The sequence below is a fragment of the Dryobates pubescens genome, chromosome Z (genome assembly GCF_014839835.1).
Source record: "Dryobates pubescens isolate bDryPub1 chromosome Z, bDryPub1.pri, whole genome shotgun sequence".
NCBI lineage: Eukaryota > Metazoa > Chordata > Aves > Piciformes > Picidae > Dryobates > Dryobates pubescens.
In genome coordinates, this window is record NC_071657.1 from 111,652,353 (window position 1) to 111,676,554 (window position 24,202).

Sequence of the window (24,202 nt, forward strand, 5' to 3'; positions counted from 1 at the left end):
TCAGATATTATTACTGTTCCATTATTCACTATTTTTTCAATTAGTCTAGTATTCATCCCTTAGTATCCTTTCAATGGACAATGCTTGAATAAATATACATATCCTAAAATTCCATTTGATATATTTTGCAGTATTTTTAACACATTTTTTGAGATTGGCAACATCATTTTTTTTCAGCTTCTCATGATTACTCTGTTTCAACTCTTCCAGTCTGCTATTTTACACAGTTTTTGTTTTACATAATTTTTTTGTTATATTTTGAACGCCTATCGATCTTAGACAATAGAAATACGTAATTCATGTAAGAAATTTCTAACTCATTCTTTGGGATCAATGTTTCATAACCTCCTTGTACATAACAATTCCTTCTATAAAAACCTGAAATGACATATATTAAAAAAAAAGAAAGTTCAGCTACTGTCTTTGTGTTACTTTTCCTTTTCAGTTTATCTTCCTATTTGTTTTCCCTGTGATATTCAATCTTGTACTGGTAGCAAATGCTGTCAGCTACCTATCATCCAAACTTAGTAAGCTCATTGCCTCCTGAACAGAATATTGTGTGTCAACATAGCAGTAGCATAGCTAATCTTACATGCTATCCCCACAACTAAGGCTTGAATGAATTATAACTACTTTTTACATAGAAAATAAATAAATAAATAAATTCATTAGTTATTGCTGCTTGCTTTTTCCAAAATACTTTCTATCAATAAAAGTCAGCTACTAATGAGTGAGATAATAAAAAATACTAGGAGATGGCAAGTCCTAAATCTTTCTTTGTATTTTCAAAGCCATTTGAGAAAAAGTACAGTATTTTAACATTAAATTTTGCTAATTAAAAATTATATAAATTATTGTATTTCTGATTTCATATATTTTACCAGGTTTTCCACTGCATGTTTCAGCAGAAGGAGCAGTTAGATGAATATAAGCCAGGGGGGCGGGGAACAACACACCATAAACCTCAAGAAAACCCTACAAATATAATAAAAATTAATTCGTAGGAGTCACAAAATGAAGACAAATTAATTAAAATGTAACTTTCCTCTTGTGAACCCTTACTTGTTTCTAGACATAGTTAAGGAGGAGTTTGATTGTATTAATAGTTGGTGCCTGTTAATAAACCTAGCATCTCCACGGACATTAACAACATCGATGAACTGTTGATTTGTCATACTTAAACTAGGAAAACTGAAGAGAATGAAACACTGTGCACAAGCTTTCTTCTCATGAGCCTCATAATTATTTTTTCTCTTGTGATGATAAAAGGCAGAACATGTTGGGGTCTTCTGGCAGAAGCTATTTTACTGCAGAATGTAGGTCACTGCATATACACTGGGGCAGAAGAAAATTGTGGGCAATTGCAGCAAGATTGGACTTTCTTGAAAGCTCCTACGCACTCAGAATGTAAAACTGAAGCCAAAGTCTATAAACTGTTGGACATTTCATGCAGATTAACCATCATTTTGTTTATGCTAGCTGTAATTAGACCGCATTGCAAGACATCATCAACCAAGCAGATTTTATTATAATTAAACATGACTGTTTAGGAGATTTGTAAACCTATGATAATTATAGGGTGGTTTTACTTCCATGAGATATTTCAGAAATACTGATAGCATCTGCATATTTGGTTTATTGTTATTTTCCTAGAGTTATTTCCATATGATTTTCCAATTGTACTATAAACAAAATTGCTTCATGCCTGAAACACCTCTGTTGTGGAAATGTAAGTGTCAAATGTCTTTCTATTGCTCAGGCCAATGTTAGAATATTTGCCATTAGAGCCAAGCTGTAGTTAGCACAAAACCACTAAACTAAAGCTTTCATTCCTAAAGTGCTTTTCTTTATCTGCAAGAGGGGTGTTTTTAGCTGGCACCATTGTCTTTGGGGAGTGTTTTACAATACATTTTTGTAAATGCTTACTCAAGTTTATTGACCTCACAGTGGAGATTATAGAAGACCACACAATTGGAATGATGATTTTTCTTTCTATTAGCAGAATACATTTAGAGTGGCAGCAACTAACCTTAGGGAAACCTTGACTAATGAATGATGCTTCAGAGAAAACACTTCAACATTTAAGAGGGAGTACTGAGGGAAATATTCAAAAGTGACAGTGAAAGCCAGACAAATGATATTCTTAATTCCCTGTGTTTTGGTTTTGTTCTAATTAGACCTCTATCTTCCTGTTTTCAGTCATTTATAAGCACACTGTAAGGAGAAAATTTCCATGATCTAATAGCTCATGGGTAGAAAATTCTCCATTTAGATGCAGCAAAAGAGAAGGATAAGTTGGGGTTTTTTTTGCTGTACCAGGCTGGCACCCTATAGTATTTGGAAAAACTTATGTTTAAGCAAAGGATACATACACAAACAGTAAGGATTATGGAATTCTAGAAACTCCTTTGGCATTTAAAAGCTTGTTGTCTTCTTTTGAATTGGCATGATCCTTCTTTCTTTATCCTACGAAAGACATGCATGAACAACAAGTATTCCTTGGGTTTAAAAGCTCATCTTTTTTTTGTTTATCTTTTGGCTGCTCAGTTCATAATCACATCATAAAGAATCATTGAAGTAGAGTCAGAAAAACTATTATATCATCTCTTTAATCCTCTTTCAAAGTCAACATATGATACAGTTCTCCCACAGAGACTAGCACAGACAACTGTCTTTTGCAGAAATTATGTGAAAATATAGAAACATGGGTCAATCTCATTCATATTCATTGCATTTCTAGGCACATCTTACACAAGGAATGAATTTGGAGACATAAACAGTAGTTAAAAATAAATGCTTAAAAGCTAGCCCCATATACTGTTTTCATTATGCCTGAGTAATACAAAAATGAGGAATGAAAATGCAAAACATATTGCCATGATCTGTAAGTAGCACTGTTTATTAATACAGTAGTTAAAACAGTTGTCAAATAAACTGTCAGCCAGCCAAAGACGTCTTCTATAAAAGCCTAAAAAACACATACCATATTTTAAAGAAGCAAGGAGTTACTTTATGGGTGTGTTCTGCATGATATGACACCAGAAGAATTAATGAAAGATCAAACCTTAAAGAAGGGAAATCACTGAACTGTATGACTTTGTCACTCTGGAAGACTTAGACACACACACCAAAAAAAATCAGAATCGAGCAGTTCATCAATCCAATGTTCAACCACAAAGAATGCATGATTTCCAGAGTGTGCAAGACTGCTTAATATGTGCTGAAGATTCAGAAAAGCCTCTCAAAAACTTAGATATTTGCTAAATTAAAGTCATTTTTCAGTGTTCAGAATAAACTAACATTTTTTACTAGTAGATCACAAACCTTCCTACTGTGGTCACCTAAAGATAATCTACAGTTTCTGACAAATATCACTAGCTTGCATAAGTCAGTTTGAAGATTTCTGGTAAAGACATCATATTATACACTGAACAATATATGAAGTAGTTCTTTCATCTGTTACACACCTTATTAATTCTTTTTTTGTAGAAGTAATTTCATAATGACTCCAATTTGATCACAGTGAACTGTCAAAATTGCTCTTTTCAAGCAAGGACAGATCATCATTACAGAAGAAACAATACTTCAGTATTTTGACAAATTGTTCTTTGCTCTATACTAAGACTGCAAGATAATCCTAGCTTGCACTTTCATTTACTTCCCTTTGAGAATTAGGAAATGGGATTATAATAGTCATATAGTGTTGATAATAACTTTGAATATTGAGTTCTATTTTTAATATATAAAATCCAAAAACCTGTGAATTCAACATCAGTTCCTTTATCAGTCTTCTTAGGCATAAGAACTAAAGAAATATTTTAAAAACATGTATCCATGGGGTCATCATACTAGTATTTCATCATAAATCCAGCTGGCAAAAATATGAAAAGAAAAAGAAAAAAAGGGCAAAAATATCAAGAAATGCTGAAAGATAAAATAAAAAGACATCTATCCTGTGGTGTTGGTTATGTCCTAAAATATAACATGACAAGAATGTTAGAATCATAGAATCAATAAGGTCGGAAAAGACCTCAAAGATCTTCAAGTCCAACCTGTCACCCAACATCTGATGACTACTAAACCATGGCGACTCCACCACCTCCCTGGGCAGCACATTCCAATGTCCAATAACTCTTTCCATGAAGAACTTTCTCCTCACTTCAAGCCTAAGCTTCCCCTGGTGCAGTTTGAGAACTTATATGACACAATAAATTTTAATTGTCTGTTTCTCATAATTGATAGTAGTTGAATAAATAAATCACTTTGCAGTCATCTTTGATTGGGCATAGCATTAGTTCTGATCAACTTCAGTTTATCAGAAAAATATAGCCAAATAAGAGCTAGTGTAATTACCTTAACTTTAGGATCAAGAGTCATTAATGAATTTGAGATACTGAACAGAAATATTATGTTTACCAATCAGAGTCTTTCCTTTTATTTTAAAAACTTGATTTACTAAACAAATGTATATGGAATTATTTTTGTCCCCAACTACACATACCTAATAAGCTTCCTGTTTATAAACTGAACAAGCCATGAGGAAATCTTCCAGATTTCTCAAACAAACAGTAAATGTATTCATTTAAAAATAAAAATCAAGTTTCCTCTATAGTTGGAAAGCATAGTTAAGCAAAATTTTGGTGTCTTTGCCTTAAGTCCAGGATTATAGCCTGATCTTTTCCCTCATGCAAAATATTAACCTTTGCCAAGTACATAAGACAATAATGAAAACCAGGTCTAAATCCTTTATCAATCAAGATTTCAAAGATGTCACAGCAGACAGATGCTATTTCAAGCTAAGATGAAAGCTTCTCATTATCATGATCACAATTTATGCAGTATAAGGCTCACAGCCATAGTTAAACTGAAGGAAGATTTAAAAATCGTGGCTTTGTTTGAAAAAGGAGAACTAGCTCCCTGCTTGCAATTAGTAGGTGAAAAGCCAGAAGGAAAATTTCAGTGATACATGCTTTGAAAAGGTATCTTACACATGTAGCTGATAGGCTGACTGTGAATCAAAACCTCTCCAGACAGAACAAACAGTGGTGGTACTTGAAAAATGATCATGATACCTCAAGGGAATGAATCTCTTCCAAGCATTAGGCTAGACAATAGACAACAGAATCCAGAAACACAGAGAGGGGGAGGTGTGTGGTTTTGTGTTTTTCCTTATTTCTTTTTTTATCCTGGGCCATATGACCTTCTAATCTAAACCAAAAATAAGGAGATGATGAGGTGTGCCCTTCAACTCCAGAAAGCAGTATAAACAAACTACACTGCATGTAGCTCAGCAGGCTGCTTTATGTCCCTTGAAATTAATGAATATATATTTTTTAACCATTATAAACTATATATCTAAGAAGTAACACTATAGTCAAAGCCAATCCAGCCAAGACATGGTCATTTACTTCTTGGATCCTCTGATTACTTGACTTGGGATCTTAATTGCTCCTCAACTTCCGTGGTGATTGATTGTATGCTTAATACAGTCTTTAAAAAAAATATAAATTTTGAACTAGAATTTTAAAAGGTAGGATAGATTTGTTAAACTGTCATTACATCTTACCATTCAAATGTAAAAACAAGACTCTCATTTGGAACAGTCATTCATCTGCTCAAAAACAAACAAAAAGAAAAAAAAAGAAAAAACAAAGGTGTGGTTGGTTTCAAATTATGAGATAACGAAGTCTTTGCCTAGGTTTTCTGAAAACATCTTAAAGCAAAGTTTAAATGCAGTGTTTTAAATTATCATCTTCTGATGATACTATGAACAAAGCATTTTGCATGTTGTCTCATCTCTTAGTTAATTTCCATGTTAATGATTATTGATTATTATTGGTTTTATTAAATTATTTACTTATTTATTATTTTAAACATAATAAAAAATAATAAAAATAATTTAAAATCTAAAAGAATTCATAAGAATTTAATAATTTAAATTTTTAAAATTAGTTCATAGAATTTTAATTCCAGAAGGAATTTATATAAACACAATCATTACTCAGGATTGTTTTAACATTCAACTCTAATCATTGGTGTTTTCTAAGGAGTGGAAATATTTTTAACATTTACATTCTTAGAGGAATTTGCTTCTTCACCTAAATGGGATAACAATTTATGTGAATATCAAGGCTGCTAAAAACTGATTGATATTATTCTGTATTCAGATAAGGTAACCCATTTATCACATCATTGAACCCTTCGGTCAGTCTAAAGCTGAGCAAATTTCTTTGGCTTGCTTTTCCCAGGATAATTATTCTAGATATATTGCTTTCATGGGAGATGTTAACCAAAAGCACTGCTTACTTTCAGCCTTGCCCTGAAAGTCTCTCTTGGCAAATAAGAAATATGAAACACATTGTTTAGATTTCACCAAGCCTAAATCATCACAAGGAGGAAAGAAGGGGCCACTCAAACATTCACCAGAAAGTTAAATTAGGAAAAGGCAAACCACCCAGGAGGGAGGCTTTTGTAAGATATTTTTTCATAATAAATAAGAAAATGCTCTCTCATCAAAGGCCATCTTTTCCCCTAGCAATGCAACAAAGCAAAAGAATTATATAGTTGGCACTTCAAAACTCATAAAATTTTGGAGTTGCTGAATTCAAACTTTCTAATCCTTTCTATAGCTGCTGTCTTTTTACCCATGAACCTGTTACTGAAAGGAGATCCAGAGGGACCACCCATCCAGAACCTGTATCACCAAGGAGGGAAGTGCCAAGTTTAATCCTTAGGGGAGCTTTTTACCCCCACTGCATATCCAATACTTCCATCAAGCTACAGGGTTGAGTGACAAGAGATTTAATGTTTTGTAATGAGAGGCTAATTTTTCAGGAATTATACTTGGAGGGCAAGGGTTCTCTGTAACAGAGCTGTGTCAATGAAAATGCCACAATGGTGATATCACATCCAGGTTGCTAAGATTACCACCTACTGATGTCCCAAAGGTGGAGACTAAAGAACGAACTTCATAGATTTAGTTATGAGTTCATATTACAGAATACAACCATATGTTGGCACTTAGTTTGTAGAAGCAATGGAAGGAACTGATAAAACAAAGAAAGGGAAAGACAGTCACATATAGATATAACAATACTATTACATTTTCAGAAGATGAGATTTATTGGATTTTTCAGAGTGAAATAATTTTTCACTTTAGTACGTTGAAAGACCCAAATACCAGCTAAAGCAACAAACTAAATTTTTTAATTTATCATTCATTATTCAGCAAAATATTTTAATATGGGTAATAGAGGCTAGAAAATAAACTGTAATTGCCTTAAATTCTTTTAAACATTAAATTTGTTTGTTTAGATTAAGCTTGTTAAAAATTATTTATGATTAAAAATGTGCTGATGATAAGTTAAACGCATGAGTACTCTGCCTCAGGGTGGGAAGAATGACTCTATTCTCACACACAGAAGTACTTGACCCAGAGAATACATTCAGAAATTGGGGTCAAATGTGCACCAGCTGAGTTAATTTATAAAAGCCTTATTTGTCAGAAGAAAAAAATCAAGAAAATGATAGAAAAAAAATAAATAAAAAACCTGATGAGAGCCTAGATTTTTACAATAGCTTCAGGTGTAAACAACAGCTGCTAAAGCAAGACCTTGCACTATATCTCTAACACAACTTCAACAAAGCATAATAAAAATCTACTTTAAATTTCCGCAAGTTCAGTTGATGACTCCAATATGAAATTCATTACCAAAAACAATTTCAAGCTTTTGTTTCAGTCGACTCTCCCCTAAGATTTCTATGGATACCTCTCTGCTTCTGTGCTTAAGTTTAGCTTAAAAAAAACAACAACCAAAAAAACCTCAAGGTTGATAAAAGATAATTAAATCATACAGTTCAAAAAAGTTCAAACATCATCCAGGCCAAGCCCTCTGCACTGGGCAGGGATATCCTCCACCAGACCAGGCTGCTCAGAACCTTGTCAAGCCTCACCTTGGATATTTTCAAGGATGGGGCATCAACTACCTCCTTGGGCAACCTGTTCCAGTATTCCACTACTCTTATGGTAAACAACCTCTTCCTAATATCCAATCTAAATCTCCTCTTCACTAGTTTCAAACCATTGTCCCTCATCCTATCACTACAGGCCTTTGGAAACAGTCCCTCTGCAACCTTCTTGTAGTCTCCCTTCAGGTACCTGAAGGCCTCTATTAGGTCGGTCCAGGGCCTTCTCTCCTCCAGGCTGACCAGAAGAGCAGAAGTGGTTATAGAATACTGAAAATAAACACCAAATGAATAGTCACAGTGGATCTTTCTGTGTCCAGCAAAGTTAGTTAGTCCTTCTACATAATGTAAATAGCAATCACTCCATCATTTTAGACTGGATCTTAGGAAGAAGTTCTTCAGTACGAGTATGGTGAAACTTTGTGGATGTATCTTCGCTGGGGGTGTTCAAGGCCAGGCTGGTTGAGGCTGAGTGTAGTCGTGAGGCATCTGAGGGAATCCTCTCCTGAATGTAAATCACCTTGTGATCGTGATGATTACATTAAAAACTGAGAAGTGCATCAACAAAGATCATCCTGAATGACCTGACTGATGTGCCACCTCTGCCCACCAAGAGAGCAACTACCCAGGGGTGTGGTGGACATTGGACAGCAAAGAAGGGTGGAGGCTGCTTGGCACTGCCCCTTCTAAGCACATGGGAAGACCCCCTGAAAGTCACCCCTGGAATGTGACAAAGGTGTGAGCCAAGTGGACTTATGATGAATGAACCAAGAGTAGTATAAAACTCATGAGTTATAACTGCTTAAGAGAGAAAACATCACTGGAAAAACAACATGCTGGAGCAAAACCTCCCAGTACATCACAAGATGAAGGAACCTGAAGGAACATCAGCTGGAGTGACAGCAGAACACCCTCTTCAGCATCTTGCCCAGGAATGTCTCTCCCCTCCTGCCCCACCAAAGTACCCTGAGGTGGTAATTATCTCTCTCCATCTCCCTCTTCCTCCTTTTTATTTTCCTTCTTTCTCTGTTTTGTGTGCAAGAAATAAATAGTCTCACTTTGATACATGATCTCGTTTGTGTCTTAATTTCATCACAACAATGTTCAAAAGAACCATGTCTCCTTCCCAGCTTCTGGATTGAGATCAGTGTCCCTGCCCATGGCAGGAAGAGTGAAGCAGATGACCTCTAAGGTCTCTTCCAACCTAAGCCATTCTATGATTCTACCTTGCCTTTACTCTATGGGGAAAAAATAAATAAATAATCATTTTGTCTGTTTACATGTGTACTTTAAAATGTGATAGGGTGCACCACACATAGGATTGAGATTTTCTGTGTACTCTTGATCACTCTGGAATTAATTTCTCTTTAGTAAATGTTCTGAAAGACATTGGAAGATTAATACTCATTTTGATTGTGTCCATGTTGTACTTGCTAACCCTCTAAAACTTTAGCCTGCTCTTTGCTCTATTTGGAAAGGCTTCTCAGAGCTCTTGCAAGTTTTGGTTCTTCAGGGTCCTCTCCAAGGCCATTGAGCTAAAGCAGGCATGTGAGAATATTTACAGCAACTCTTCTGTCAATAAAAAGGTATCATTCAACCATAAATTGAAGCGCAATTTACTTCCTTATTAATTACTTTTTATATTTATTGTGTATTAAGATCTAATATATGTTGACATGGGAGGCTTTATTTATATCTGTTCTGAATTTAAATTATTGCAAATGCCAATTTGCTGCAAAATCTATAAAAAAAGCAACACCAAGAAAATTATGAACAATTCAGCTTTGTAAAGTTAGAATTAAAAAATGTGACTTTGGAGTTAGAAATAAGATTTTAATTATTTTAGAATTGCTCTCAAGAAAAGAACAGATTTATTCTTTTTTGCCCTTTCATAAAAAATAAAGTTTACATGATTATTTTACATATTAACTTAGTGTTGTCTATTGAAAAATTGCATTACTAAACTGAAGTCAAAAAACTATGAGCATTATTTGCTGTATAAAATCAACTCTTTCAAAGAATACTTAGATGTTTGTTGAATCCTTCTATGAACTCATTAAGATATTAACTCTTCTAGACAGGTACTGCTATAGCAAAGTGTAAGTTTGCTTGGTTTTTTGGTTTTAGTTGGGGTTTTTTGTTTGCTTTGCTTTTATCTCAATAATATTCACAGTTGATGTTCTACTGTGTACAATTAGATGTAAGAAAAGTTACTCTTCATCTTTCTTTGCAAAAAGAATGAAGAGAAGCAGAATATCACACACAATTATAGCAACTTGTTTTAAGGATACAAGGTAGAATTTTGAAGCCTGGTAAGGTATAAAATGAAGTCCAGTCTTACTGATGAGTTTTGTATCTGACTTCAAACAGGGAAGAATTTAATACCAGATCTTTTACAGATGTCTCTATGCGTCACAAATAAAGAAAAGAAAAAACACAAACACTACATAAAATTTTAATGAAAATACTTTGTGAAGGGATTGCAAAAAGTTTATTTGTTAAGTTCCTTTTAAGTATTTGAATCTGGGCTTTGGAGGACTGTCTAGAAAAAAATGTGATTTTGATCTATAAATGCCTTTTTTTTCTTTTTTACCATAAAATATGTACAATGGTATGAAATATGAACACCTACCTGTTCAGTGATAGGATATAGTTTCAAACAAAACAGATCTTATTTCTAATCTGCAAGAAAACACTTCGAGAGTCATGAAACTGAGGCAAGCACAGAAGAAAGTTTTGATTTAATTGTAGTAGTTGAGATTATGTCTGACAAGGCAGTGAACTGCAGTTAACTGTCATGAAGCACCATATCTAAATACAAATAAGAATAAAAACTTTACTTTTATTCTGAGATTAAATAATAAAATTAACATTTTTAGCACTATTTATCCAAGTTATGCAAATGTGGGTACAGGTGGCATCCAGGGATCTATTTTTACTTCAACATTTACCATGACAGGTTTGTTATGTTTGTACATTGTTGGTCTCAATAATTACAATTGGACTGAATTCTTTTTAAAAGTCCTTTCCAAACTAACTGATTCTATGATTCTAGGCCATGATTCTTTAATCCTGAATTCAAATGATTTGCCTGTTTGAGTGAAATAGGACTCTGACATCTTTTTATGAAGTCAGGCCAAATTCTGATTTTAGTTTTTAGTGGAATCTGTTCTCTGAGATGCAATGATCTGGAGGAAAAACAAGAGACAGTTTCCCATTATCAAGAGAATGCAATTTTTTTCTTTCACACTGAGCAGTATGTATGATGCCATTAATCTAAATTTGTTGTCATTAATTGAATATGGGCAATTCATAATGTGTTACATAAATAAAAAAATATTAATGACTTGGACACAGATCCTTAAAAACACTTAGGAAACTTGGAGTGTTGGGGAAATTAATATTGTTTTTAATAGTGCTGCATACTTGACTGTAAAGTTCAGATTATAAATAGCAATCCCAAATTAAGTTGCTTTTTCTTCAAAATCACAGCTTCTACCCACTCAACTACAGCTCCGTATATGTAGCAATATCAGTGACATGTATCTATACCATCAGATTAATTATTTGCTTTGATGAACTTTGGATTGTTCCATGCTCAGATAAATGGTGTGCATGGAGCTAGTATCTGTGAATCAAAATGAGTGTAATGACTGAATAATATGGAATTTCAGCAGTGGAGTTGACATATGCCTTGTGGGAGGTACGGTGATTAACAAGAGTTCAGATTCTTATGAGCAGCAATTAAACTGAGGCCTTTCAGTCTCGTGAAATGATACCATAGTACTTCCTCAACAGGAATGAAACAAATTGATTTCCAAATACGGTAAAGTAGTTATACATGAATGCATGCTCTGTACTACAATAGTGTGCATTTGCTAGCTAATCAGAACTGAGTTTTTGATCTTGACATTGTCTCTCTAATGTAGGAAATAATGAATCTGTCATATGAACTTGAGTAGACTGGTTAAGCCTCAAGCTTATTCCATGTTAGTTGCATATACCGGAGGGAATTGTGATAAGTAGCTTTTCAGCATATTACAACCAGATTCCATTTCACCTAAGCTAGGTTTCTTTTGTGCTAAAATGAGAAAATCTGCATCTATTTACCCCAGTTGTCTTTAATTTTATCTGCATCTATTTCACTCTCATCATCCTTCTTCAATCAGTGCTCCCAGAGGCCGGTGCATATCAACACTGTAACAGCAGTGTCTTGCAAGGTCTACAATTATCCAATGACTTGATATGGCAGGCTAATTGTGTTAAATTGCAGCTATATCCTTTCAACTGGATTCCCTAGTTCCAAATAATCAGCTTCACAGAGAGTACGGTTCTCAGCTTTAATTCTCTGTGGGCAGTCAGAATGAGTCCTGCATCATTCTCACGGCACAGTATTTAACATAACTCCGTTTTTGAAAACCATTGTATTTTTAAACCAATTATTTTGGATCTTGGGCTCCTCACAAAAACGTTACACACCTCACAGCTTTAAATTGTAAACTACTTACCATGATCATTTGCCTAGGCAACAGAATGCCCATTACAAAAAGGCTACATTAGCCAGTGATGCTTATCAGCAAATCCTTAGGGGGATACAGAGGATAAACAGGGTTCTTCAGCAGCTAAAAAGCTGTTTCTAACTCTTGCATTAGTGTCCACTCTTGATAACTTTCAGAAATTGCAATTACCATATTAAAGGAGGCAGTTAAAGGACATAGAAAGAAAATATCCCAGGTATCGCAAGTGCATAGCTTAGATGCTTCCAGTACAAAATAGAATTGCAATAACTTTGAAAACTTCCTCAGAAAACCCTGGGAAATCTGATACTCAATTTAAAACACACTTTTTTTTTTCAGGAAATATGAAATAAATACATAATACATTACGTTTCTTTACATTTATATAGTAGTCTCAGGCCAGCTGCTTCTAAATATCATGACTCCTATTCAGAACAACCTCTAATTTTATGGGATAAGTATGACAAATGCTCTGGATCCATTATGAGTTAAAATACACATGAAAATTAGAGAAATGAGTAGGCACTTATGAAGAAGATGTTAAAAAGAAAGTTTAACTTCATTTATGCAGACCTGTAATTTTTTAATTTAATTTTTAAGAAATTAAAAATATACTCTAGAACATAGGTGGTGGTGATATTGCATTAAATTTCTAAAACACTGCTACACATTAATAAAAAACATCTTGGAATTCTGTCATGGAAAACTCCCAGGGCACTGTAGAAGTTATGGGTACTACATTAAGCTGGGGATACCCAGAATCATTAGCTTAATGTCACCAGTAAGAAGTTCAATGTTGTCATTGAAATGATCACAAGATTACTGAGTGTACATAAATAATGCTTTCAAAGGTAGCAATTTTTCATGAGAAAAATATTATATTTGAATAATTTAAGAAAAAAACCTCTTTCTTTCCCCAAGAGAAAGAGAAGAGAAGAGAAGAGAAGAGAAGAGAAGAGAAGAGAAGAGAAGAGAAGAGAAGAGAAGAGAAGAGAAGAGAAGAGAAGAGAAGAGAAGAGAAGAGAAGAGAAGAGACGAGACGAGACCAGGTTGGAAGAGACCTTCATGATCATCGCGTCCAACCTATCAACTAAAGTAAGTAAAATCCACACACCTGCATTCTGGAATTGAGTTGTCTGTGAAAAAATGAATGGTTAAAGGATGAAGGAGGCGGACAGCAGCTGTAAAGCAGGAGACCTTCCCTGCAATTACATAATAAATTCAAGGGAAGTGCCAAGTGAATGGCGGGCTACAGTGTTGAGGAGGAAGAAATAAAACAAGAAAACAGAGAAATAAAGACATTAGGGTGACCGTCTAGGTTCAGACATGCTAACACATTGGGAGGAGGAAGGAAGCATTAAGAACCATTCCACCCACTACCATTTGTTCCTCAAATTGCAGGTTTGGTGTTAAAGGAATTTAAAACATCCATTAGCCTTTCACAGGGAAAATAAGCCATGAATTATAGCTACTAGGGAAGCAGTGGAAAAAAAAACACCAAAAAACAAGTCTGGCATATTTTTAGACCTAATTTAAACATTTATGTTATAGTTCAGATCATACAGCATCTTCTTACATTGCAAATGAAATTAAGAATGTAAATTTTTGTTCTTATTATTCAGATGGAATAATAAGACTGAATAATATCTCCTCTTTAAAATCTATAGTGTTACTAAGAGTTGTCATTTATGTTTTCAGAATCAGGCCCATGGAGCTGATACAAAAAACTATATAAAATGGCTGTTTACTCAAGAAGTAGCCACAGAAACTGGTTTTACTACCCAATTTGTTTCAACACAGCAACACTGGGAAAATACACAGAGAATTCACTATTAAAGTGTTGTTTTAAAATTATTTTTTCTCTAAAAAGGAAAATATATCTCAAATGGCTCACTGCAATGAAATAAATAGGCACAAAGTTAGTATTTGACTGAATTCCGTCTTACTGGTTCTAGTTTCTGCTGCAAGAGACACAGTTTAATACATTACATTAATGAATGGTAAAAGTTCTTTTCACTTTTCCTGTTTGGACCTCTTTTGGATTGCTTGTTTTTCTACTTGCAACTTTACATTAATATTTCAGTCTTTCACAACACTATTAGAAGTAGCTGAGCAAGTTCTGCACTACTTCCATTATGCACAGTAGCATTTCGGCAAATAATGATTCAGTATCTGCCTCAAGTTACAGAGCATATTTTTTTCTAATTATTAATGTGATGAATTTGCTACTTTGTCCTGTAGCCATCAAGCAGGTGGGGATTCAGTACTGTAAATCAGGCACAGAGAAGTTAGCAAGTGAGATACTAGCCAGTGGATTATATGAACAGATCTGTAGCATTCCTAAAGTCTTCAAAAGAGATTTTAAATTCAATCCCAGTCATGTGTTATTCCAGTACAGAAGAGTGACTTTCACCCTTAGGGAGCTTATAGTAGCTCATACAGTAGTCTTATTGTGTAAAATTCACTTCAGACTCAATTTACAGTGTTCTCCCTCTCTCTTCTTCTCTGCACTTCCTATCCTCAGGCCAACAAAAGGAAATCTGGTTTATATTTCTCAGCACAGTGTTTGTTTTCACCTCTGACACAAATTGAACAATCTCTACAAGTGCCATGTTACCAGCAGTGCCACACCTCTTACCTTCCAGTCTAATTGCTCATGGTCTGCAGTACCTTCTGCCCAGCTCACAGCCAAATCAGTGACACCTCTTCTGATAAAGGGACACTTTCCCCGATAAAGGGAAATGAGAAAATGTACAGGAGCATAATTGTGACTTAAATGGAAGTTCATCTCCAAAAAATAACATTAGTTTAAGTTTCTATGACTAATCAGTGACTCATTAAAAAAATTAAGAGTAGGGTGACAAACCCTATGAAAAATCAATTTTTAAAGATGCCTTAGCCTGCAGAGGTGTGTTAATGTAAATGCCTTGTGTTTGGATCCTTAAGGCATTTGCCTTAAATTGTATGCTGAAAGTGGTAAATAACATCCCCTTGATGTGTGTTTTAATACCAAGAAAAGTAAACACATATGAAAAACCTCCATATGATATTGTAAAAAAATGAACTTGTGACTTAATAAACATTCATCTCATTAGAAATTCAAGATAGACTTGATTTTTTGACTCTTTAAAAAATAATTTTCATCTTTATTTTGATGTGGAATCAGCTCCCAGATAACCTCAGTACAGCATTCCAAACTTTGGCCATTTTACATTGCCTTTTCAGGCATTTGGAGACTCAAGTGCCATAAATGTTTGTTCTCATGCTTAGCATTCTGCAAACAGAAACAACCTCTCTGTGATCATTCCTATAGTTAAGTCTATTCATCACAATACAGTTGGATTAAATGTCATTGTTCTAAACACTATATACAGACAACTCCTCCTCAAGGCCATATAATCTAAACAGACTGAAAAGGCAAAAGAATTGCAGGGGAATCATAGAATGGGTTGGGTTGGAAGCGACCTTCAAATATCATCTAGTGCAACTCACCTGCAGTGAGCAGGGACATCCTCCGCTAGATCAGGTTGCTCAGAGACTTGTTGAGCCTGACCTTGAATATCTCCAGGAATGGGGCCTCAAATACCTCCGTGGGCAACATATTCCAGTGTTACACCACCCTCATTGTAAAGAACTAAAATCCAGTCTGCTCTTCTCTAATTTAAAACCATTGCCCCTCATAACAACCCATACTTACCTTATATTGCTACATTTCCATGTATGAAATATTTAATTGTTATTTTAAGCATTTTTAAGCATTAGTCTAAAGCAGTTTGACTACCAAATCAGTTTTGAATGAGCAGAAATGTTGAGGACTTTCCCCTATCTAAACTAGCACTTCCCTACCCGGTAACTGAAAACTTGCTAGTAATGTTTTTAGTAAATAAAAGCTGCTGCTGTACATGAGATGAAGACTGTCTAGAATATTTTACAAATTATTTTAGGAAGCTAAAATGGGCATAATAAAGAGGATCTTTCCAAGGTCAAATATGATGCAGTTTTCTTTCAAATATGTTTGAAACAATGGAGTCTTAACATGAAAGCAATCTGCTCCTACATGTGCTGAACTTCACATCATAATTAATTCAAAACATACAAGTTACAATAATGAATTGCTGAAAAATGAGCAGGTCATAAATTCAATGCAATTAAAAATACATCATGACAAAGCTGAAAAGAAATGAAAAACTTCATTTAATTGTTCACATCAATTCAGAGATACCTGAATTTGTATTTCTCTCCAGTAAGGAAACTTGCCCTGATCTGATTGCATACTTCATGAGAGAAATGTATCAAGTTTTCAGAAAAATGCAGGCATTGACAAAAGCCGTCACTAAAAATAGATAGAGGATTTTTGTATGAAGAACAGTGTGTCTTGATTTGCTGATTATATGCACATTCCAGGATTAGGAAAGGAGTTGATGTACTTTCTCCAAACCCTAGAACCTTGATCTTTCCTATTTTTTTTTTTTAAGGATGGCATATATGGTACCTTATATATAGTAGATTATTGGCCATTTGTCTTTTATAAGTAGACTTGAGTAGAATATCAGAAATCTCCTAAGCCTTGATTCTGCTAGGCTAGAGACTAAATTAGTGTTTTCTCAGTTGTTAATTTAAAGCTATCAAAGTTAAAGAAGCTCTGAAGTGCACTGTAAATGTTATTGCAAAAACCACCCTATTTGAATAACACTGTTCATGTCAGAGAAACAATACCATGCCAATTAGAGAAAAGCCCCATTATTTATGATGTTCCCCCCACAAAAAATAATCTTTAAAATATTTTTTTAAAAATTAACTTTAAAAAATTGTTTATAATTATATAATTAATTATTGTTAATGCTTTATATTGTCCATTTATGTGGGAGTAATGGGGAGTGGAGGGGGGATGTAAAAGAGCAGAGATAAATCTGTGAGCAGAGGCAGGTGTGCAGGACTGTTTTTTCCTATGTCAGTGACCTCTTAGCTGTTCTTCTGACATCATGAATCTAATAGTACTTCCTGCAGAGTGCTCCACCCAGCCCAGCGGAATCCCTCTGTTCAAAACAGCCCTTTAAATGTCAGCACATTTTCCAGGGACTTGGTCAGGAGGGCATCTTTTTTCTGTCTCAGTGTTGGATAAGGACACTAAACACCAGATTATTACAGTCTAAAGTGGAGGGTTGATAACGTTTTAAAATAAACATCCTGGCCTACACTTTCAAAACTTAATTGCAATTCCCTTACATCAAGAGAAATTTCTCTACTCCTGTTCCTATAGCCTTCTAGGCTGCATAACAAAGGGGGAGGGAATCAAGGCACATGCATTATGTAGCTGTGGACACATCTGAGCTGGATTTGTGCTGATGCTTTTCTTTCCCACAATGTTCTTCAAAAGACAAATCTGCAAGGATTGCACAGCAAGGTTGCACACCTCTGTGAATTTGAAATTCAGCTTCTGCATCTAACCATGAAGGTAGTTTTCCCCAAATTCACAAGGATGCTTGCTTAATTCCTATTAAAAAAATTATTGCTTTATTCCTATTTTAAATGACAATAAGATGATTGAATCCTTCTGTGGATTTTGAACCCCAGGTCTTCAACAGGCCTCAGATGAAACTTTGGTTGATTTTACAGTTAGAATCATAGACTACATTGGGCTGGAAGGAACCTTTAAAGGTCGTCTAGTCCAACCTCCGTGCACTAAGCAGGGACATCCCCAGATAGATCAGGTTGCTCAGAGCCCCATCAAGCCTGACTTTGAACATCTTCTCTACCACCTCCTTGGTCAACCTGTTCCAGTATTCCACCACCATCACAGTAAAGAACTTCTTCCCAAGGTCCAACCTAAATCTACCCTGCTCTGGTTTAAAACCATTGCTACTTATCCTATTGCTACATGCCCTTGTAAACAGTCATTCCCTAGATTTCTTGTAGGTCACCTTCAGGTATTGGAAGGTCTCTATAATGTCACCCCAAAGCCTTCTCCTGAGGTTAAACAGCCCCTACTCTCATCCTGTCTTCACAGGAGAGGCGTTCCAGACCTCTGGTGATTTTTGTGACTCTCCTCTAGAATCGTTCTATCAGGTCCATGTTCTTCTTGTGTTGGGAGCTGCAGAGCTTGACTCAGGACTTCAGCTGAAGTCTCATGAGAGCAGAGTAGAGAGGCAGAATCACCTCTTTCAATCTGATGAGCATGCTTCTTTTGATGCAGCCTAGGATGTGATTTGCCCTCTGAGCTGCAAGTGTGCACTGTTGGCTCATGTCCAGCTTTTCATCCATGATCACCCCCAAGTCCTTTTCCATTTGGTTGCTCTCAATTTCATAATTTCCCAGCCTTTATTTATAATGAGGATTGCCCCAACCCAGGTGTAGAACTTTACACTGGGCCTTGTTGAACCTCATGAGGTTCACCTGTGCCCACTTCTCCAGATCCTCATGATGAAATCCTGTTCCTCTGATATAAAAATAACACCACTCATCTTGGTGTCATCTGCATACTTACTGAGGGTGCACTCAATCTCACCATGGTGAGACCACAGAAACATGCTGCTATCATTGTACAAACAGTATCTTCAGTAGGTTTCTAACTTCTTTTATACAGCACAAAATTATTTTTAGATAGCAGAGGACCTGTGTGTTCATGCAGCATCCAAATTTTCTGAATTTGCAGTATTAAAGGAGACATCTTTCAGCATGTCTTATGCAGTCAGGAAGAAAGTAAAGCTAATGCTTCAACAGAGGGAAAGAACTGGCAAAAGCTCACAGACATGTCAGCAGATTCAAGTCCTCACTTTCTAGGCTGATACAACAACTAAAAACAATATATCCATTTCATCTGTGCTCTATCCTAAAGGTTCAGAAGGTGAGAGGCAGATCTTGCAATGTATAAACAGTCATCTACAGTATATTTGACAAAGGAATTTTATTGTCTTAAAATAGCTTGGCTTCTACCACCCACAGTGTAGAAATGCAACAGTTGAGCTTGTAAACCAGCTTCCATCCTGTTCTAATGATAGTTTAACAACCAGAAGAACTATAATGTTTAAATATAGAATTATTTCTGTTTACATATTTAACTAGCCCTGGTGTTATGGGGACTTTGGCAGTTTACATAGTATTCTCTGAACAATAGATATGTGCAGTCTGCTCTGGGTGACATGATACAGCCACCCTTTAAAGGACTAAAAAGTGTAGCTTTTTTTTTTTTATTTTTCTTTTGCCTAATTGCAACTAATCCTGTCTTTGATATGCAATGTTGGCAGCCTCTTGATACTGACAGCATCTAGTCTCAGGTCAGGAGCCCCAGCTTAAAATTGCTGCTTTATGGAGACTTACAGGCACCAGACACTATGGTGATGTCTCTGTTAGTAAATAAAACAGGATACAACCACCAGCCTGCTGAGCAGCAAGTTATTGAAATAAGAAATGTTAAGGTAAGTCTTGCATCTGAAATAATCTCTTTGCCTCTTCTGGATTTTATGTTCTAAGTGAAAATGCACCTATATGATACAAGTATTCAGAGATGTGAGTCTCTTCTGGTCTTTAAGCACCTTATATCCTGAAGGAGTTTCTTCCTTTAAATGTGACTGGCCATTTACATTTGGCTAAAAATGTTCATATTTCTTTGAAAACTATCAGTGCTCTATTCCATTGCATTACACATAAAATGCAGTCACTGTTACACTGAAATTTGAATTCACACATTATGTTCAACATTCAAAGAATTTGGGGTTGTTTGACTTTTTGAAAGAGGCTTATCAAACAGTTAATCCAAGATTATTTTTTTTTCAATAAACTTTTGCTCAGCTTTTTTACCTCTATATAATTATTTTGCATTGCATTTATTTATAATACTGAATGAAGGACATGCATATTAATGATACTGTTCTCATAGTAGAGGTTTTTTTGTTTTTTATCTCCCCATATTTCATAGTAATGCAGATGCTTCACAAATTTATCCAAAAGTATGATCAGACTATCCCATTGTTAAGCTGTAAAAAAAAAAAAAGGCAAGCAAAAAACCAAACCAAACAACAACAACGACCAACCACCACCACAACAAAAGCCTTTATTTTCTTACTTTTGAGACAACCTATATTAAATAAGTCAAATTCATTATTTCCTTGTAGAAGTATGAACTGCTATACTTAAAATTTGGTCCAAGGTCATGTGAAACACTGCCAAGACTCACAGCCTGAAAGCTTAGAAGGAAGGTACTGAAATCTCTAGCCTGCTCAGCAGAGACCTCAAGACTTCTGGTTAACATTTCTGCTTGAACTAAAACTTTGACATCTTTTTTTGAATCAGGTCCCCAGTGGCTACTATAGAAGTACAGTGAACTAAAGCCCTCTGAGAGTTGGTTTTCCTCTCTTTAACCATCCTTTCTGAACTCCTGTAGTTTTACCTTGTAACACCAGGGATGCAGAGAGTACAGGTTGAGAGCCACTATACTAAAATGCAACTTCCGAAGGAAATAAAATAAAGTAAAATAAAACAAAACACCAATTATTCTGGATTTAAATAATATGATTTCATTTTACAGAAAGAAATCTGAAATCCAGCTGATAGAGTTTGGTTTCATGCTTCATAAGAATTGTTTTACAGAGCTTAAAAAAGAAAATAAAATCTCCAAATATCCCTTTTCTCTAAATGATCTGTGTTTTCTTCAGATTGCTAAAAGGAAGTCATTGTACTTTCACTCCTATCAAATCAAAGGTGACAAAATTCTCTTTGGAAATTAATCAGTGTTCCAAAGCTGGAAGTCTGTTCAGGAGCTATGATGTTACTAGCTAGCATGTATTAAATGTACTAGGGCTATACATGTTCTTCATTTATATTAGCACATGTATTCTTCAGCACTAAACACAGCTGTGAAATAGGGAGTGAAGGAAGAAGGCTGTGTCGTAGTAAGAGCATTTCTCCATTTCATAAACTAAAGCATATGTTTGCACTGAGCACGGCTAACAGGCCACCAGAACTCCACTCCACACTTCTTTTTCCATACTCTTGTTAGCAGTTTTAGAAAAAGCATCAGAGATGCTGCCACTAGGGAAGCAATAAGAATAAAAAAACCCCAAAAAAACACAAAACAAAAATCCCCAACAAACCAAAACAGAAAGGGAAACACATACACACACAAAAACCCCATCCAAACAATTGAGAACTATTACAAAGCTCAGTAAGAAAACACAAGGCTAGATGTCTAAATTTCCATCTCTCTCATGACCTAGTAAACCTTATTACCGCAGGTCAAAGGTGGAGAGACTTTGAATTGTGATTTTGAAAGGTGGTGACAATTCTGTGTCTCTGTGTTTATCACTCATACATCTGGTTCATATCTGGCCATGCTTATAATTTGTTGGCATCTTGAAGTATTTATCTTTTCTTTATTATACTTGACTACAGTGTATCAAGATAGATGTCCTAGCAGTTAATTGACATAATGGAAAGGATTTCAAATATTACCATAACACAAAGAAATATATAGACTAATTTTAGGAATGTAAGGAAGATTGTCAAAGATTGTTAAAATACAACGATAAATAGACCATTGGACATACAAAACCCTTTCATATCATTTTTACATAGGAGCATAGCTTGCTATAGAAATGATACCGCTAGATCTACAACTGAAGATCCAGGGATGGAAGTGTATCTACAACTTTTTTCTTGTAAACAATACTTACCCTCTATAGATACACTGCATGGCTGCTATTAAGTTCAAGGACTGTGAACAGTAAAGAAAGAATCATTTAGGGGTTGCAATAAAGACATGTACATCTAATTCTAGTGAAATCTATGAGTGGACTGCAAACTGCTTTGACAATAAAAACATTCACTATAACTCATTGTTGAGATACAAAGTATATGAAATGTGATCTAGCAACTAAGACATAGAAACCAGGAAAATGGCAAAAGCAGTCTGCCTTTAGTTTGCAAGTATTAAGTCTTGTATCTAAACTTTCTCCTAAAATATTTGGGGCACAGAATATTTCTTAGTGAACTTGTTATGCCTCAGTACCAGAGTTGGAATCTCTCCTCTTTTTTTTTAAGGATACAATGTTATTTGTGTTTATCCCATTCCAAAAGCACAGCAAAACGTATGTACCTCTTTTAATTATTTTTTTCCTTATATATATCTACTGTTTTTGCTGTTAAGACCACCCAGTAACAGTACTGTTTATGACACTATCTCATATATCTTAAATTCAATTAATCTAAACCAGCAAACTGGAGGGGAGGAGGGAATTTACTACTGATAAACCAGATAATATCCTAACAAATTTCACTGTAATGAGTCTAAACTATTTTAAAAGTAGGGGTAAAAAGAAAAAAAAATAAAAGAAAAAAAGTTAAAAATACTGTTGTAACATTTTGAAGCTGGCATGAGGCAGAATGGTTTTGGATAACAGCAGCAAATATTCAACTTAACCCATGACAATTATATAGCAAAGAAAAAAATAAGTAAACCAAAATGTAGCTGACTAGAACAGAATCCTATGAACCAAATTTACTCTGATATACGTAGTCCACTCTTATTTATTCCACGAAAATTAGTTCATCAAGTATAATAATTAAAATGATTTAACAAAAATTTGAACTTATTTTGGGCCATATAGAGTGATTATTGAGTCAATATGTCTTCCCATGGTGTCATGCAGCTGGTCAAAGAAAAGACATATAATTGGTCATTGTTTTAAAACCATACATATACATAGAATATGGTTTTAAAACCATAGGTACTGTATCCACATAAAGGTGTAAGGCAAAAGTTGGAAATCATTAGCTTTCTGGTTAATAATGAAATATGTCCAAGTCCACTGACTCCTCATTAATCTATCCTGAATTCTTCTTTCTCCCACACTTAGAAACATCAGTATTTTCAAATAATACCCTCTGAAGAATTTGTTGCCCTTTATTCAATTCTTATTTCTAGACTGGTATGTGACACAAAATCATAAAATACAGTATATTTTTAAAATATTATAGAAAATTTTTTCCCTTTATCAGAAAGCTGTCTGCATGTTGGGCTTTTTTTAATGTTTGGGTTTTTTTTCCTTTCACTCACCGATACTGTATTGCCAGAAATGATGTCATGCTATTCATATCATATCTCACAATAACACTTTTCTAGAGTAAACCTTCATCTCCTAAATCCAGTGTACAGTGGCTGTCCAAACAGAATAGATCTCTCCCTTTTCTTTCTTTTCCTTGTTTTTTTTTTTTCCCTCCTTTTAATAAAAGCCAGGTGATAGATTAAGTGCTTCTGATAAATGAGAAGCCCACAGTTCTGTGGATCTAATCCTCCCATAGAGAGAAATATTTGAGCAAGCACAATGTGTTTCTTATGAGGAAGGTATCTTTCACAAAGGAAACAAAGCATGGACTTTCTGTAACATTTCTTGCATAAATATTCTTATAAATATATTGCATATGGTAGCCCTATAAATTGTATCTACGTGAAAGCAATTTTCAGAGGTACTGAGAATTTACAGTTCTCACTGATTCCCACATGGATATAGGTACTTTTCTAGACCTTCAGATTTGAAGTTTTTTGGCATGTAATTCAGCTATATAAACTAAGGATTTGTCCCAATAAAAACACAAGCAAGATTTATCATTGCTTCTCCTGATATTTACTGTCTCTATCTAGCTACTTACATGGTCCCATCAGCACAGGTTTTGAGTGCCTCCCAAGATTTAAAAATTAAAACCAATAAATCTCTCTTATTTCCTGT